This window comes from Schistocerca cancellata, chromosome 7, assembly GCF_023864275.1.
Source record: "Schistocerca cancellata isolate TAMUIC-IGC-003103 chromosome 7, iqSchCanc2.1, whole genome shotgun sequence".
NCBI classification, from domain to species: domain Eukaryota; kingdom Metazoa; phylum Arthropoda; class Insecta; order Orthoptera; family Acrididae; genus Schistocerca; species Schistocerca cancellata.
Window position 1 is genome coordinate 267,334,442 of NC_064632.1, and position 20,015 is coordinate 267,354,456.

Consider the following 20,015-nt stretch of genomic DNA (forward strand, 5'->3'; position numbering starts at 1 on the left):
TCCCTACAAAAGAATGGCCCTGACTAACATTAACCTATACCTTTCACAAATCACTTACCCCACAAAAATCTTCATTACTCGAACTACTGCAATACAGCGAGCACCACTACTGCCAGCTAAATAAAAGATTCAAACTACGGAAGGCACAAACTACTAATAGGGATAGTTAGCAAATGACAGATTTTAATAGAGAAAAACAATGTATTTACCTTATAAATCATAATATATATAGCAGATCATGACATCCAGTCTTACAAATTTCAAAACTCCGCCATCTCTCTCCCCACATCCACCACTACTGGCGGTTCACCTCCAACTGCGCAACGCTACGCGCTGTTCACATCCAGCTGCCCAACACTACAATGGCAGACAACAATGCAAAATAGCCACGGACAGCACACAGCGCAGCCAGTGATTTTCATACAGAGCGCTACGTAGCGTTACCAATAAGGAAACCTAAATAGCCTACTTACAACTTTAGCAATCGTATTTTTTGTAAAGATAGTTTTCTTTACTTTTGTTGTGTTTTTATTTTGATTGGTACTTTATAATAGATTTTTTTCACACAAATGTTTTGTTTGGTAATTTAGTTCTATTTTCGATATAACATATTTTGTATAAACTCAACCACATTCTATTGTTGTTGTTGTTGTTGTAGTCTTCAGTCCTGAGACTGGTTTGATGCAGATCTCCATACTGCTCTATCCTGTGCAAGCTTCTTCATCTCACAGTACCTACTGCAATCTACATCCATCTGAATCTGTTTAGTGTATTAATCTCTTGGTCTCCCTCTAATATTTTGGCCCTACACGCTGCCCTCCAATACTAAATTGGTGATCCCTTGATGCCTCAGAATATGTCCTACCATCCAATCCCCTCTTCCAGTCAAGTTGTGCCACAAACTCCTGTTCTCCACAATTCTATTCAATACCTCCTCATTAGTTACGTGATCTACCCATCTAATCTTCAGCATTTTTCTGTAGCACTACATTTCTAAAGTTTCCATTCTCTTCTTGTCCAAACTAGTTATCGTCAATGTTTCACTTCCATACATGGCTACGCTCCATACAAATACTTTCAGAAATGACTTCCTGACACTTAAATCTATACTCGATGTTAACGAATTTCTCTTCTTCAGGAACGCATTCCTTGCCATTCCGAGTCTACATTTGATAGCCTCTCTACTTCGAACATCGTGAGTTATTTTGCTCCCCAAATAGCAAAACTCCTTTACTACTTTAAGTGTCTCATTTCCTAATCTAATTCCCTCAGCATCACCCGACTTAATTCGACTACATTCCATTATCCTCGTTTTGCTTTTGTTGATGTTCATCTTATACCCTCCTGTCAAGACACTGTCCATTACGTTCAACTGCTCTTCCAAGTCCTTTACTGTCTCTGACAGAATTACAATGTCATCGGCGAACCTCAAAGTTTTTATTTCTTCTCAATGGATTTTAATACCTACTCCGAATTTTTCCTTTGTTTCCTTCACTGCTTGCTCAATATACACATTGAATAACATCGGGGATAGGCTACATCCACGTCTCACTCCCTTCCCAACCACTGCCACCCTTCCATGCCCCTCGACTCTTCTGTACAAATTGTAAATAGCCTTTCGTTACCTGAATTTTACCCCTGCCACCTTCAGAATTTGAAAGAGAGTATTCCAGTCAACATTGTCAAAAGCTTTCTCTAAGTCTACAAATGCTAGAAACGTAGGTTTGCCTTCCCTTAATCTATTTTCTAAGATAAGTCTTAGGGTCAGTGTCGCCTCACGTGTTCCAATATATCTATGGAATCCAAACTGATCTTCCCCGAGGTCGGCTTCTACCAGTTTTTCTATTCGTCTGTAAAGAATTCTATTGCACATATCTTAAATTTTCGATTTTTATATCTGATACTTGTTTGGTACTCACATCCACTTGTTCAAGAAATTCATTTTTTCATTTATTTCATTCCACTAATTGCAACACTGTAACTGAATAACAGGAATATATTAAATGCTTATTTCTCATTATAGTGTTTGAATATCTGTTTCATTTTGAAGAGTTAGTACTATATGTCATACAGATGTGTCACAGTTTTATTGCCTTCGAAGATTATATGGTACATTACTTGATTTCATGTAGGATATAGAAATGTCTTCACTTTCCTTGCATTTAATTGTGTTTTTCTATACCATTTATCCCATTTATTTGATTTTCCTTATTGTCAGACACTGTCGAAATTGGAAATATTTGATCTGTAGTGTTAGTCGTGGAGCCAAAAATACCCTTTAATAGTCAAGATCACAAAAGTGATTAATGTAATAAAACTAATAATCAATAAAACCATGTTACTATAAAATTACCCTATTAAGGGCTTTTTAATCCACAGTTTTATCTGATTTTCATTTGCATATTTTACTTATTTTTACCTAAAGAAATAACTTTCTTAATCGAATTCTTGCATACCAGTAAGTACAGAATCATGTTAGCTGATAGGTCATTACTGCCCACGTGTGTTATTTTCTTGTTTCCCATAATATGTACAACTTGGCAATTGATAGGTGTCTAGTTGATTGATTTTGTGCCATTGTTCAACTACCCTAGGTTAGATACCTGTAATAATTTAGGTGAATGTTGTTTTTAATCCATTGTTGTTGTGGTCTTCAGTCATGTGACTGGTTTGATGCAGCTCTCCATGCTACTCTATCCTGTGCAAGCTCCTTCATCTCCCAGTACCTACTTGTAACCTCCCCCTCACTTATCGTCCTTAATGAGAGTGAAAAATTAAACTGCGTGTACCTAATGGGAATTCGGGAAAAGCAATCGTCACCGAAGTTAATTTGTCGGTGAAGAGGGAGGAAAGGGTTACATCTAAATGAAAGGAAAAATGCTAATGAAACTGGTGGAAATTAATTTTGAAATAGGGGTAAAGCTAATAAGGAAAGTATATGTGTGGCCGTTACGTAAACAATCCACTAGCGGTAATTAGATATTTGAAATTTGGGGGAAATTACGGTCGCCAGTCCTAAGGACAATTACTATAGTAACTGAAAAAGAAAGATTATTACACATATAATTAGCACTAGAAGCGTGGCAACTGGAGGTTGACGAATGTAGTGTGAAAACTGAAAGTTTGTCAGAAGTAATAAATTTCGCTACACTCTGACTTAATTTAGCAAAAGAATTAATAAAACCGGAAAATCGAAAGTTAATTTAGTTACTGAAGTTAATAGTGAGCTTTCTTTCTGAAGCACATCGAAATTCAGTAAAATACGGTTAGTCTTGGGCTACCTCAAGAAGCATTTCAAAAGCTACTTCAATCTACGCAATTTAGAAATAAGAGATTTAACTTTGAACTTGAATTAAATGATTCTGAACAATTAACAATAGTAAAATTTAGTACATACCAAGCTGAGCTGCAGTCACAGGTAAGCTAAAATATGGTAACAAAACTCTCACTCTTAATTTGTGCTTGTGTAATCTGAATATTGTAGCCAGCTATGAATACTTTAACTGAACTTTGAAATTAAAGCAGTGAAATAGAATTAGCTATATTACTTTAATGCTGGCGTTTGAATTTCAACGACACTCGGGTTCATTTCGGAAAAGGAAGGAAGCCTGCTTGGTAATGCAACTGGGATAATGAGCAACAAAGGTTCATGCTACGTTGCTGTAATTTTGTGATTTGAACAGTTTTAAAAGCTGAGGTCTGCCATACAGTTCTAAAACTTTACGTGCGTCCAGTCTTCCTTGTTGGTTGTTTGAAGGTTTGAAGCCGTCGATCGAGGAGGTCGCTGTTGCAGAAGCTGGATGTTGGCGCGCCTTCTTCTCGACACGGTCACCAGACGAAACGGGCTCTTGATGTGCGCCAGCTAATGCTTCCCGTCCGCGACACCATGTCAGAAACTATCATCGCAAGTCGAGCGCAATTACACGCTGCCAAACCCCGAAAGCGCGGCAACTCGCAGGAGCTTCACACCACACACCTGCTCCACTCGCTACTCCAGCCAGACTCTGTCTCTCTCTCCGCCCGCGCTCCACGCGGCAGAGTTAACACTACCAAAGATCCTAAACACTTTCGTTCTTCACACGACCTATCGATGTAATCGTTCGATAGCAGTTTTCCCTAGGCAAGACCCAACGTAAAAGTGCAAATAATATTTACGAAACAAACCAATTATACATCGACAAAAATTCATAAATATATATATACAAATAGTAAAACAATTACAATATACGAAGACACAGAAATGTCATATATTCAGGTAACAAAAATAAGGAAAACAAATTTATAGTACAATAGATGGAAATAGGAGGATATGCATTTCCGGCGTTACATACTGATTTATTATTTATTTAGCGTATGGCTCATAACATCACAGTAAAAATTACAGAAACAACACGATTTTTTTTAAAAAAAATCACATATGTATAAACAGAGCAATAAATAACAGTTTGTATATAAGGACACCGCCAATTGTAAAGTTACACTCACAGAAGACCAGTCACAAGCAGACGTCCAGCTTAGATAGTAAATAGTCGATTGCCTCTTGGGTCGCCATTAGGAAATCTTGTGGGTCACCCTCGTATGCCCTTAGTGGGCATTCCTGCACGATGTGTTTGACTGTCTGTCTCTCAGCGCCACAGTCGCAAGCGGCCGAAGGAAGTTTACCCCATCTGTGTAAGGAGTCGGCACATCTCCCACAGTTGGTTCTGATACGATTAAGAGTTGACCAAACTTTGCGAGGGCAATCAAATCCTTTTGGTTTACTAAAGATGCATGGCATACTGTGGCAGTTTACTACTGTTCTGCTCTCCCATTCCTCTTTCCATCGGTCATTTATTTTGAAGTTGGTTTGGTGCAGAGCCTGTGCGGTCTTTAGTGGAGGATGCCTAGACCGGAGTCGGTTTCCTTGGATGTCGTGAGTATCTTCATGGATTTGTAATAGAGGGTTGGTCATGATTTTTTGAAATTCTCTAACCAGAGCGTGTTCACGGCGCAGGTTAGGAGGGGCTATGTTACTGAGAACGGGCAGCCACACTGTAGGAGTTGGCCTGATTGTGCCTGATATAATACGCATTGTTGCATTAAGTTGGCTATCTACCATGTGTAAAAAGCGTAGAGGGAGACCAGGAGATTAATACACTAAACAGATTCAGAAGGATGTAGGTTCAGTATGTAACATAAGCAGAGCAAAATGTTACATACTGAACCTACATCCTTCTGAATCTGTTTAGTGTATTAATCTCCTGGTCTCCCTCTACGCTTTTTACCCTCCACGCTGCCCTCCAATACTAAATTGGTGATCCCGTGATGCCTCACAACGTGTCCTACCAACCGATCCCTTCTTCTAGTCAAGTTGTGATACAAACGTCTCCCCAATCCCATTCCATATCTCCTCATTAGTTATCTGATCTACCCATCTAATCTTCAGCATTTTTCTGTAGCACTACATTTCGAAAGCTTCTACTCTCTTCTTGTCCAAACTAGTTAGCGTCAATGTTTCACTTCCATACATGGCTACGCTCCATACAAATACCTTCAGAAATGACTTCCTGACACTTAAATCTATATTCGATGTTAACGAATTTCTCTTCTTCAGGAACGCTTTCCTTGCCATTACTCACTCCCGAGTAATCTCAAGGAGTCCCTCAATACTATCACAGTGGATAACTCAACACTGTCCATCATCACACGCATGTACTAGCCTGAAACTTAAAACAGCGTCTAAGTACATCGGCAATGACTAGTAAAACACACATTCATGAAATCTTACAGCTATTTACAAAATCATATTTACATTCCTTAATCTACTGCGACTCAGCTGAAAACTTAAACTAGCAGCTTGGATTTTTCAGTTGATTAGATCATGATTAAAGTGATTAAAAATTAAATTGACTAATCAAAATTAATTACTTATTAATTACAACTTCTTTAATGACCTTGGTCAGTCAAAAACATGGCAATCTAGCAAATCGTTAAATCTTTCACTCTATTTTACATACTGTACAAATTACCCATTGTGTGGTATTAATCGATCCTAGGTTGGTACAATTTCAAGTCTACAATGTTCCGTGTACCTAATAGCTTTCCAGAGCTTGGATACTCTAAGCAATGAGCATTTGTGTGAGGTATACCAATGACTTTATATGGTCCATTATAAACAAACTTAAATTTAGAGATTTAATGGTCTACCTCGCTCGATTTCTCATGAGCTTTTACCAGTACTAAGTCTTCGATTGCAAACTTAGCAAAACGCGCTTTAGCGTCATGGCGACGTATGCGAGCATCGGCTTTTAGCTTCATTACTTCTCGTAAACGATCTTTTTTCACACCAATACTAATGTCAATCCGTGGAAGGAATTTGATTATCTGTTCCACTAAACTTTTACTTCTGTCATCCAACAGGATTTCCTCTGGAGAAAATCCCGTCGATTTATGTCTCAAGGTGTTGATAATTCTCTCAAATGCTGCTACATATTTGCCCCATGCCCTATGATTGTGATGGCAATAGATACGGCAAAGTCGGCCTAGCTCGCGCATATACCTCTCAGCGGGATTTCCAGCCGGACAATAAGCTGAAATATGGATCACCTCGACCCCATTACTTTCCATGCCTTCATTCCACAACTTAGAAGTAAATTGTGCCCTATTGTCTGATAGAATCGCCTTGGGCTTGCCAATATTAACAAAATAATCGTTCACAAGCTTGCTATAGACCGCTTTGGCTGTAGCTTTCCTAATCGAATATAGTTTGATGAACTTGGAAAAAGCTTCTAGCACTACTAAAATGTAGGCAAAGTTTCCTGATGACTTGGGCAAAGGTCCGTACAAGTCCACGCACAGTAATTCAAAGGTGTCGTTAGGCCTTATACTTTGCATAGGACCACGACTCGTACAGTTGGTAACCTTCACCTTCTGACATAAATCGCAAGTTTTCACTCTGTCAGTAACGCGTTTTAACATTTTGTTAAAAATGCACTCCTTCACTCAGCTTTTCCGTACATTTCTTTGGTCCACAGTGACCATACGCCAAATGGTAGTAGTCTATTATTTCCGTGAAGTATTTGGTGGGCCAGCATACCCGTCAAATATAACTATCTTTACCCTTACGTATGTGCAAGATATGATCGTATATCTTGTAATACTTCCTTAATTTCTCTCCTTCTGGACTCCTTTCGTCATATCGGGTTTTCACCATATTTAAACAACCGTCCTCGTTCTGATGACGACGTAGATTCTTACAGATGTTCATTATTAATTTACGTCCCTCAACTTCTTTAAAATAGTATAATTTGACCACTCTGTCTGCCTCATCTTTCAATTCATCTTGATTAGACTCGGGCAAACGCGACAGCGAATCTGCTACGCAATTGTCGGTCCCTTTAACGTAACAGATATCATAGTTAAATTGCTGTAAATACAGCGACCACCTAGTCAGTCTTTCGTGAAGTAGTTTACAATCCTTCAGATAAGTGAGCGCCTTATGGTCCGTATGAATAATCACCTTACGGTCCCATAGGTAACCCTTGAACTTCTTGAATCCCCACACGATAGCGAGACACTCTTTCTCAGAACTCGTGTAGTTTCGCTCACTTTTTGATAAAGTTCGACTCGCGAACGCTATCGTCCGTTGTTCCTTATCCTCCCCCTTACCAAATCCTTGGAACAGTTCTATCCCCACCCGAATCCGTTCCCAGGTGGAAGGGTAGCGATAAATCAGGATGAAATAGTATGTTAGATCTTAACAACTCGTCTTTTAATCTCTCGAAAGCGGCCTGACACCCGTCAGTCCACACAAACGGAACATTTTTGTGTAAGAGGTTATTCAAATTTTCATCATTAAACACTTGTCCTTTTACAAATTTACGGTAAAATCCTGTTAACCCTAGAAAACTTTTTAACTGTTTCCTAGACTTGGGTGGAGGACAATTCCTTATGGCCTCTAGTTTCTCTGGGACCTTCGTAATACCAGCAGTGGTAATTACATGCCCTAAAAATTTCAGTTCCTGCTTCACAAATTCGCATTTCTTTAACTCTAGAGTCATTCCGCCACGGCGCAATGCTCTAAGAACTTCATCTAACAGGTCACAATGGTCATGGCAAGTGGCATTGGCCAACAATAGGTCGTCAACATATACAGTTAATCTTGAACTCAAAGCCGGTCCTAGCACTTTATCTAGGGCCCTGATGAATACGGACACAGATATATTAAGTCCAAACGGCATTACTCTATACTGATAACACCTGCCCGCAAACAAGAAGGCGGTGTATGGCCTAGATTCTTCTTCGAGTTCTATTTGCCAGTAACTAGCCGTCAGATCGAGGCTAGTCATGAACTTAACGTCATGAAAACGTTGCAAAATCTCCTCCATACTCTCTGGTCTGTCTGTTTCGCGTTGAACGACCTTATTCAACGTGCGTGCGTCAATCACAATACGCACATTACCATCCCGTTTTGCTACAATGACCAAACCGTTATTGTATGGACTCGTACTTCTTTCAATCACTCCCCATTCGATCATCTTATCTATCTCCCGTTGCACTGCTTCCTTTTTGGACGGCGGTATAGCATACGGTCTCACGAAGAATGGTTCGTGCGGAATTACATGCAACTTGCATTTATATCCTTCCACAAGTCCCGGTTTGTCTGAAAACACACTCTTATTCCTCATTATCACTTCATACAGGCCTCGTCTTTGTTCGTGTGTTACGTTTGACACACCGTCTACAATACTTTCCAATTCACGTTCTACACTATTGTCAATGCCGAGATTCCTCACATTACAGTAGTTCAAATTCATACCTACGTCAATAGCATCCGGCCAGTTAACAATGTGTATAGGCTGGTATTGCCTATGCACACCGTCTCCTGCCTCGTCAAAACTAATTACTATTGTTTTATCTTGTGACGTACATGCCAAAGTTTTGCTTTCGCAATTAATCACTGCACGGTACTTTAATAGCCAATCTAACCCGATAATTACTTCCGTAGTCAAGTCTGGCACGACGACAAACTCTTGTTCAAATCGTGCCCCACATATCTCGAAGCTGACAAAAATCTGTTTTGTGACCAGTTTACTGGCCTTCCCAGTAGCACCGATAATTTTCACTCCTGTTACTGGCGTAACTACGATGCCAGGTCTGTCTTTCAGTAACTCAAATATTTTCTCAGATACAGCACTCAATTCTGCACCGGTGTCAATCAACACGTTTAGTTGTAGGTCGTGCATATTAACAGACACTACTATCTGTCTATACTTGTCCTCGACTGTATCTTTATTTTCTCACAGTAAATCCTCGTCTATATCCAGGTCATTCCTGAAAAAACCATCAGGCTTTGATCCTAAAGCCGGCTTATCTGGCGGCCTTTGCAGCCTCTGTTCACATACAGTTTTAATTTCAACACGTTTGTCCTGAGGCGTAGTCTGTAGCTTCGCCTCCAATACCGAAACCTTTTCCTGTAACTCGTCAACTAGTGAGTGTTGCTTTGCTATCAATTCTTTAATTGTCACCTTCGTTGATTCCTCTTTGGTCAGATTGATCTCATCTGCCAATCTACCTGGAGAAATGTGCCCAGTAGTATCTGCAATTACTTCCTCTAGATCTGCGCAACCCAGACTGCTATCGTCTGACCGTATAATGTCAGCTCTAACCTCATACACGATGTAATCTATGTGCTTTTCTACCAATCGTGTCCGGCCATCACTAAAATTTTCGTAATCTTTCTCCTTAATACTCTCGCAATGTTTAAACTGGAGGTTTGCGTCGGATGGGTCGCCTACTTCTACCACTATAACTTTCGGGAAAGTCTGCCGGTTAGGGCCAGAACTTTCCGTTACTACTTCAACATCCAACTCCTGAGGAACGAAACACGACGAATCTTGCTCGTGCTCCCCATTAACATCAACTATTTCTAGTAAAGTCTGCCGGTTAGGGCCAGAACTTTCTATCATTTCACAAACACTATCTTCCTGCGGGACGAGACGCGGAAAATCCTGCACGCGCTCCCCATAAACACTTCTCTCATACAGGCCCCTATAATCTCTTAGTTCGTCGTATAAGCGACCGAACTGCCTTAACCAGACCTCATCCCTCTCTGCATCCCCTCGCTCGATGACGGACCTTTTATCCGACATCTGATCTTCTCTGAACACTTGTGAATCATTATTAAACTCAATCTCCAGTTCCGCTGTGGGTATTACAGCTGCCACTTTATAATCGATTTCCGGAACACTACTTAAATTGTTCTCACTGACAGTGAATGTATTTTCTACTGCCGTGTATACAGCTGATCTACTACTTGTGGGCGCACTCCTTTGTCTTAACACTGACACACTCTCCCGCCGTTGATTATTCCATACGGAATTTTCATAACGGCGACACCTGGGTTTTCTCTTGTTATTGGGCCTCCAAAATTTCTCCACGCCTTGTCGGCCCCTCACCGGCGCGGCTAATGGTTTCCCTGTCTCGTCCCAGCAGATACGCTCCCCGGATGCTGCTGAGGCGGCTGATCACACTCTCTGGCGTTATTACTATTCTGCGAAGCCCGTATCACGCTAGTATGATACTGGTTTCCGTCATTCCTGTTATTATTTGTATTGTACCGATTGTTATTACGGTCCGAACCATTATTGTTATTGCTGCCATTGTTGCGGTATGCATTATTCCCATGGTTATCGTTGTTGTGGTTGCTGTGGTACCCGTTGTTGTTACCACGGCCTCTACCACTGTCACGATTATTGCGCCAATTGTCCTCGTCCTCCACTCTTTCCAGGAAATCATTTATTGTCCTGTAATTGCTTCCTACGTAGCGTTTTGTATCATCTGGAAGCTTCTTGTAGAGTTCCCAGACTATTTCGGATTCCGTGCGGCGATCACGCAAATATTCCAACTTGCGGATCCAGCCCTCACAAAACTCCTTCATCGAACCGCGCGAATTCGCATCGAAAGGCCTCGATACGACAAATTCGCGCCAGACACTTTGCTGTTTTTGCTCTGACCAGTATTCAGCCATAAACCAATTTTTAAACTCGTCAAAAGTTAGGTTCGTAATGTTGAGGTTTAAGCCCCAACGCTTGGCATCACCAGCCAGCACATCAATAACCGCATTAATTTTACTCTCATTAGTCCATGATCTGGGTAAAACTCTTTCACAATTCTTAATGAAATCCGTCGCGTGTATACCGCCTTTTTTCAAGGGGTCGAACCGCTCCTCTTTCGTCAACAATTCCGAACTATGTGCACAGATTGGCACATAGCTCTGTTTTTCGTCAAGTTTCTTTTCTAATTCCGACACTCTCGTAATTACTTGGCAAGTGGTTGTCGCAAGCATTTATACTTCCCTTTTTTTCTCTTCTCAGGTATTAGCCTGCTTCGTCACTTTGGTATCTACTTCGGATACTAAAGCCTTTAAAGTTTCCACCTTCTTTTGATCCTCTTTTTTCACTAATTTAGTTTGTTCCGTCACCTTATTCTCGATGATCGGAGCAACTGATTCTCCTACACTTTTCTCGATTCTGCTAATTTCGGAATAAAAACGAGTATTTATGCTCGCAATTTCCGCCTGAACGCCTATCATTTCCTGTTTAAGATCACCGATTTCGGTATTAATTACAACAATATCTTCTTTGATTTTATCAACTTTTGTGTTAACAACTCCAACATTGTTGTTAACAACATTAATAGCTTTGTTCTGATTGTCTAGCATCCGTTCAATTTTTTCAGACTGAGCTTCTTGCTTGGCAGCCTGAGCTTCTTGCTTGGCAGCCTGAGCTTCTTGCTTGGCAGACAGAGCTTTAATTTCTGCCGATTGACTCTTGATTTCGTTAATCACAACATTCAATAAATCAGTCAAATTCCCGGAACTACCGGTTTTACTTCCGTAGTGGCTTCCTCTTTAATTGTCCCCCCGTATTCGTCATCAAGGGATTGAGATTTGATTTTTCACTTCCGATTCCGAAACTTTTCTAAAGTTTGGAATTCCATTTCTGCTCTCTGTTGCGTTTCGGCGGTCGCGTCTTTCATGCTAGCCGCCTGCCCCTGAACAATGGGTACCGCGGTGCGCGTTTCCCACTGTTCGACCGATTGTTCCTTATCCAAGTCTACCAAATTTTGGCAATTGTTGCCTTCACTCATTTTAATAATTTTCAATATAAATGCCAAACCTCAAATATAATTAGGATTACTCCCACTACTTATTCTCGCTGACGTAACGGCCTGTACGTAGCCAGTACGTTGTTACGAGATCTGCACAATGCAAAATTCGTGTCCAGAACAACCTCATATCCGAAGATTGTCCTGTCACCAGGTCGCCACGTGTAACCTCCCCCTCACTTATCGTCCTTAATGACAGTGAAAAATTAAACCGCGTGTACCTAATGGGAATTCGGGAAAAGCAATCGTCACCGAAGTTAATTTGTCAGTAAAGAGGGAGGAAAGGGTTACATCTAAATGAAAGGAAAAATGCTAATGAAACTGGTGGAAATTAATTTTGAAATGGGGTAAAGCTAATAAGGAAAGTAAATGTGCGGCCGTTACGTAAACAATCCACTAGCGGTAATTAGATATTTGAGATTTGGGGGAAATTACGGTCGCCAGTCCTAAGGACAATTACTATAGTAACCGAAAAAGAAAGATTATTACACATATAATTAGCACTAGAAGCGTGGCAACTGGAGGTTGACGATTGTAGTGTGAAAACTGAAAGTTTGTCAGAAGTAATAAATTTTGCTACACTCTGACTTAATTTAGCAAAAGAATTAATAAAACCGGAAAATCGAAAGTTAATTTAGTGACTGAAGTTAATAGTGAGCTTTCTTCCTGAAGCACATCGAAATTCAGTAAAATACGGTTAGTCTTGGGCTACCTCATGAATCATTTCAAAAGCTACTTGAATCTACGCAATTTAGAAATAAGAGATTTAACTTTGAACTTGAATTAAATGATTCTGAACAATTAACAATAGTAAAATTTAGTACGTACCAAGCTGAGCTGCAGTCACAGGTAAGCTAAAATATGGTAACAAAACTCTCACTCTTAATCTGTGCTTGTGTAATCTGAATATTTTAGCCAGCTATGAATACTTTAACTGAACTTTGAAATTAAAGCAGAGAAATAGAATTAGCTATATTACTTTAATGCTGGCGTTTGAATTTCAACGACACTCGGGTTCATTTCGGAAAAGGAAGGAAGCCTGCTTGGTAATGCAACTGGGATAATGAGCAACAAAGGTTCATGCTACGTTGCTGTAATTTTGTGATTTGAACAGTTTTAAAAGCTGAGGTCTGCCATACAGTTCTAAAACTTTACGTGCTTCCAGTCTTCCTTGTTGGTTGATTGAAGGTTTGAAGCCGTCGATCGAGGAGGTCGCGACAGTCACTCATTGTCGGCCGTCGCTGTTGCAGAAGCTGGATGTTGGCGCGCCTTCTTCTCGACACGGTCACCAGACGAAACGGGCTCTTGATGTGCGCCAGCTAATGCTTCCCGTCCGCAACACCATGTCAGAAACTATCATCGCAAGTCGAGCGCAATTACACGCTGCCAAACCCCGAAAGCGCGGCAACTCGCGGGAGCTTCACACCACACACGTGCTCCACTCGCTACTCCAGCCAGACCCTCTCTCGCTCTCCGCCCGCGCTCCACGCGGCAGAGTTAACACTACCAAAGATCCTAAACACTTTCGTTCTTCACACGACCTATCGATGTAATCGTTCGATAGCAGTTTTCCCTAGGCAAGACCCAGCGTAAAAATACAAATAATATTTACGAAACAAACCAATTATACATCGACAAAAATTCATAAATATATATATACAAATAGTAAAACAATTACAATATACGAAGACACAGAAATGTCATATATTCAGGTAACAAAAATAAGGAAAACAAATTTATAGTACAATAGATGGAAATAGGAGGATATGCATTTCCGGCGTTACATACTGAACCTACATCCTTCTGAATCTGTTTAGTGTATTAATCTCCTGGTCTCCCTCTACGCTTTTTACCCTCCACGCTGCCCTCCAATACTAAATTGGTGATCCCGTGATGCCTCACAACGTGTCCTACCAACCGATCCCTTCTTCTAGTCAAGTTGTGATACAAACGTCTCCCCAATCCCATTCCATATATCCTCATTAGTTATCCGATCTACCCATCTAATCTTCAGCATTTTTCTGTAGCACTACATTTCGAAAGCTTCTACTCTCTTCTTGTCCAAACTAGTTAGCGTCAATGTTTCACTTCCATACATGGCAACGCTCCATACAAATACCTTCAGAAATTACTTCCTGACACTTAAATCTATATTCGATGTTAACGAATTTCTCTTCTTCAGGAACGCATTCCTTGCCATTCCGAGTCTACATTTGATAGCCTCTCTACTTCGAACATCGTGAGTTATTTTGCTCCCCAAATAGCAAAACTCCTTTACTACTTTAAGTGTCTCATTTCCTAATCTAATTCCCTCAGCATCACCCGACTTAATTCGACTACATTCCATTATCCTCGTTTTGCTTTTGTTGATGTTCATCTTATACCCTCCTGTCAAGACACTGTCCATTACGTTCAACTGTTCTTCCAAGTCCTTTACTGTCTCTGACAGAATTACAATGTCATCGGCGAACCTCAAAGTTTTTATTTCTTCTCCATGGATTTTATTACCTACTCCGAATTTTTCTTTTTTTTCCTTCACTGCTTGCTCAATATACAGATTGAATAACAAGCGGGATAGGCTACATCCACGTCTCACTCCCTTCCCAACCACTGCTGCCTTTCCATGACCCTCGACTCTTATAACTGCCGTCTGGTTTCTGTACAAATTGTAAATAGCCTTTCGCTATCTGAATTTTACGCCAGCCACCTTCAGAATTTGAAAGAGAGTATTCCAGTCAACATTGTCAAAAGCTTTCTCTAAGTCTACAAATGCTAGAAACGTAGGTTTGTCTTCCATTAATCTATTTTCTAAGGTAAGTCGTAGGGTCAGTGTCGCCTCACGTGTTCCAATATACCTATGGAATCTAAACTGATCTTCCCCGAGGTCGGCTTCTACCAGTTTCTCCATTCGTCTGTAAGGAATTCGCGTTAGTATTTTGCATCCGCGACTTATTAAACTGATAGTTCGGTAATTTTCACATCTTTTAGCACCTGCTTTCTTTGGGATTGGAATTATTATATTCTTCTTGAAGTCTGAGGCCATTGCGCCTGTCTCGTACATCTTGCTCACCAGTTAGTAGAGTTTTGTCAGGACTGGCTCTCCCAAGGCTGTCAGTAGTTCTAATGGAATGTTGTCAACTCCCGGGGCCTTGTATCGACTCAGGTCTTTCAGTGCTCTGTCAAACTCTTCACGCAGTATCGTATCTCCCATTTCATCTTCATCTACATCCTCCTCCATTTCCATAAACTAACCTAAAATTTCCTTTATCTAACCTAAAATTTCCTCTCCTCATCCAGTGCTGTGTCATGATGAAAAGTGCCTTGGCATTTCTTCTTAACCTTGTAAGAAAGACAGACCCTACTAATTTATCTTCAGGAGGTTTGCGGCAATGAAATGTGTCTGTTGTGAATGTTGCATGACATATTCTGTAAATCACATAAATTTAGTTCCCTCTAGCATTCATTACACCTAATGTAACGTTATCCAGAGTATTTCATAGCTTGATATTCCCACTCTTTGATATATTTTCATGAACAAGCAGCGAAACTGCAGTTTAGGGGTTGATATTACTGCTGTAATAACTCTCACCTCAAAAAGTTACGTTAGCGGGACGCTACGGCTGTAACGTGTGAAATTCAGTCGCTCTGCTGCTGATTTTCGATCTGACAAAACGTCTTCGAGGAGCGCTGCCTGTGGAATGAGTTAATTGCAGTGCTCGTCACCATTCGTTCTGTTTTGCAACGGACAGTGGTTTCTCATCATTTGTTCACAATGGAGCTGTTTTACGCTCTTCTCTAAGTTGTGGGATTTTCTGCAATTTGTGGAGTGAGTTTGTAACCCATGTGTTGTTTTGTTCACCTTGAGTAAAACTCATGTTTAGGTATTTTAGCATGTTGCATGGGTTGTCTGGTGGCTGGTATGTTGCCCTCAACCCTGCCCTGTGCATCAGTACTTCTGGTTCTACTTTTAGTAATTGAGCATCTATAGAAGAAATATTTCCACTGAGGATTTTTAACAGCTCTTTTCCCCTTCAGTTGCATCTTCCTATTTACGTGGTTGGATATGTTCAACATTAGTGAGCACTGTTGGTGCACCAAGGTACTCTGTTCCTGGAATGTGCTGGCCTTATCTGTTGCAAATGTGAAACAGTGTGCTTGCTCAGCAAACATGAGTAAGTTCAACGAGAACAAGAAGGAAATAAAACTTAAATTTTCCACACCCGTTTGAAATGAATTGTAAACATGAGATGGACTTTTAATTTTATTACTCCGACTTGACACTGTTACTCAAAATAAATGCTTCTTTCAAATTCTTCTCAGGTCATTATCCAGTATCCTTATGTGTTCGGCGTGTTTGTTTCCTGCCACCAGCCCTTCCCTCCCTTCCCTCACCCCCGACTCCCAAACTGCTCCAATCCGCCGCTATGTCTGAGGTGCCTTGACGCGGTTCACGCGCCTTTCCCCGTCGGAGGTTCGAGTCCTCCCTCGGGCAGGGATCTGTGTGTTCTCCTTAGTGTATGTTGGTTTAAGTTAGATTAAGTAGTGTGTAAGCTTAGGGAACGATGACCTCAGCAGTTTGGTCCCATAAGAACTTACCACCTACCACCAACCACCACCCATCACCTAAGATAGAATCTGTGTACTGCATCCATCCGCGTCTAGTGTTATCCCATATGAAAGTGTGCGAACGTTTTCTGTTTGCATTTATGTAATTCAGGTGGGACGTGGGTACCAGCCTGGTATTTACCGAGTCAGGTGTGGGAAACCACCTAAAAACCACATCCCGGCCGTTTGTGATACCGGCCGTCGTTGTTAGTCCACTGGGTGAATTCAATTCAGGGCCAGCGGGCCTCCTCGAATCCTGGAAGTGGCGTATGAACATCCGTGGCTATCCGACCTCGTGTTCAGTAGTACTGGTACTACGTTAACAGTCATAGATAAGTAATATTTACCTAAGAGGACGTTTAGAGCTGCCGTGAGCAATGTATCGTGCCGCACTGAAGAACAGACAGTGTGCCAAAGTGGTGGACTAAATTCTGTACCTCTGTGGAGTATCACATGCAGTGAGGGGGTGGTGATCCGACGATTTGTTGATTCTGGGAATTATTCGAACATCAACACAGAGTTTCGTTCTGTTCTTTCTCTTACGTCAAAGACAACCGTGGCCCATACTTCAGTATTCTTGCACCCATCGCTCTGCAAAAAATTCAGTAACCGAGGTGTCTAACTAACGCTAGTAAAGTGGCGCTCAGCTGGGAAGTATTCGTTTCGAACACTGCTTACACTAGCTTCTTGTCTCAACTGCACTTGATTTGAAATATATTTCGATACGGAGATAACGTGTGGTTTGTGGAAAACCGAAGAAGATTCATTTCATAAGTGCTGTTGCAGAATAATACCCAATGAATGGCCACACTCACTTTAAAGACAGTACTTCCCAACAGAATAATAACCTCTCCATTTACGTATTTTTGCCTTCACGCTTTCGTGAGACACAGCCACAAGGGATGGCGGTAATGATTTTATCTTTAGGAATTACAAGCATAAAAGGTGAAATGAGATAAAAGTTGAACAATGCCAGTTGCAATTTTTCTTGTACGATGGTCGTTCAAGAAGTAATGCCACACAGTTTTTTTAAAAAGCCTTTAACATACATAGACTAACATCCGTGGTGGTGCTTCACATTTGATGTTTGTTCTGTCCACCGGTAAAGTTTCGAACCATTCTGGCAGATGGCAGAGCCGTAGTGCAGCGTCAAAATGTCGTCTACATGTCGACTCACTTTACAAGCAGTGTGCTATTATTGAATAATTGTGTGCAGAAAAAGAGACCGTGGTAAACATCCATAAACGTTTGTGTACAGTGTATGGCGATGCTGCACTTGATAGGAGTACAGTTGGGCGATTGATAAAGGAAGTTACAGCTCAAGAAAATGTAGAAACAGGGCTCCAAGATCAGCCACGCTCGGAACGTCCTGTCGCAGCCACTGCTCCAGACATCGTTGCTCCATTCTCCCTACAGTCCAGACCTGGCAGCTTCGGACTTCCATCTATTTGAGCTGCTTAAAGATTCTCTACAGGGAACACACTTTGAAGATGACGAGAGTGTCAGTCATGCAGTGAAAACATGGCAACGCCTGTAGGACAAGAGCTTTTACCAGCAGGGAATACGTGCTCTTCCACAATGTTGGAATACCACCATAGAACGTGATGGAGATCGTCTAGAAAAATAGGACATGGACAATACATGGTGACGTATATTGTCATTAAAATATGACTATTGACAATAAATATGCCTTGAGAAAAAAGTGCGGGCCATTACTTTTTGAGCGACTCTCGTATTTATCGGTGATGACTTTACATTCTTTGTCACGTATTTGGTTCGGTCATTGTCTGCACATTTGAAGGACACAATATATCTACGTGTCATTTTCCCATGCCCGGGTTTTTCTAAAGTACCCTTCCTGTATTATATTTAACATGTATTTTCTAACCATCTCAAACGTAATTGAGCGGAAAGACAGTTTAAAATCACCCTGTCAGTAAGGAAAACAAGTTAGATACTTTGCTTTATTATGGTCATGAGAGGGAATTTTTCTGCTGCTTCCAATTTTTATTACAACTGGCCAAGGACACAGGACACTTGAGATGCTAATCCGTCTGATTACACCATGCATTTTGACACTCTTCGATAATATAACGGTGTAACGCTGTACCATTTTAACATGTAAATGCAACATGTCCTGGCAAAGGGTGATTCATTATCAGTGGAAAATTGAAACTCTTTTCATTAGACTGGCTACTTTCCTTTCAAAGATCCAACAACATTACTTCGAGTGTTCCTCCATAAACCGGTATTCGTATTTGTCGTAGACTTGCTTCATCTCCTTCAATGCTCTTCCAGTAGCCACGTGTTGTATCGCAACTTATTTATTGTGCGTGTGTTAAGAAACGGCGAGAGGAGGGAGCAGTACGGAAGTGGCCAACTGAACGATTAAAGATCCAGGGTGTCAGAATATTTAGTAAGACGATAATTAAGCTTCTTAAATGCAATTGTTGAGATATGAAGAAGAAATTTCAGTTCAAAATAGGTGCACATGCAAATAAATGATTAATACCGACAGTTGAAGGATTTCTCTTTAACTGGTAAATACATCAAGGAATATGCCTGTGTGATTTGAAAAAGAAAGCGCCAGACTTCAGACGCAAATATCCAAGTTTCGATTCACAGTCGCTTCTAGGATTCAACTCTGTTACTTAACCCTCTCTTCATCTCAAACAATAATTTGAAGGAATGAAATACACCATTCGAAGATCATGTTAAGCTGTTGGGCCGGCTGGGAAGCCACTTCAGAGCTCGGAGGAATACAGTGGCGTCACACTTCAAAAATGGCTTAGCATGGAAAAGACATTCGGTGTTTAAACCAATGTTATGTTTCTTTTTTCTAACCTCCGGCATATGACTACTAGAACCACCTAACTCTATAATTAGACTGGATAAATCTGTAACATAACAATCTACTAATTATTTCAGTGACATATGACTAAATTTAATTTTTGATCAAAATGGGCGTAAGAGCTTTTACCAACAGGGAATACATGCTCTTCCACAACGTTGGCGTGCCGCCATAGAACGTGATGGAGACCACGTAGAAAAATAGGACATGGACAAGACATGTTGATATATATTGTCACCATATTATGACTATTAAGAATAAAGATGTTCTGAGAAAAAAATGCGGGGCATTACTTTTGAATGACCCTCGCACTTATCGGTCTCACTCTAACCATTTGGCAGCATATGAAGTGGTACGAATAACTAATTACACGAATCATTGACCAACAGTTAAGTATCGCTGTTAGGTATGA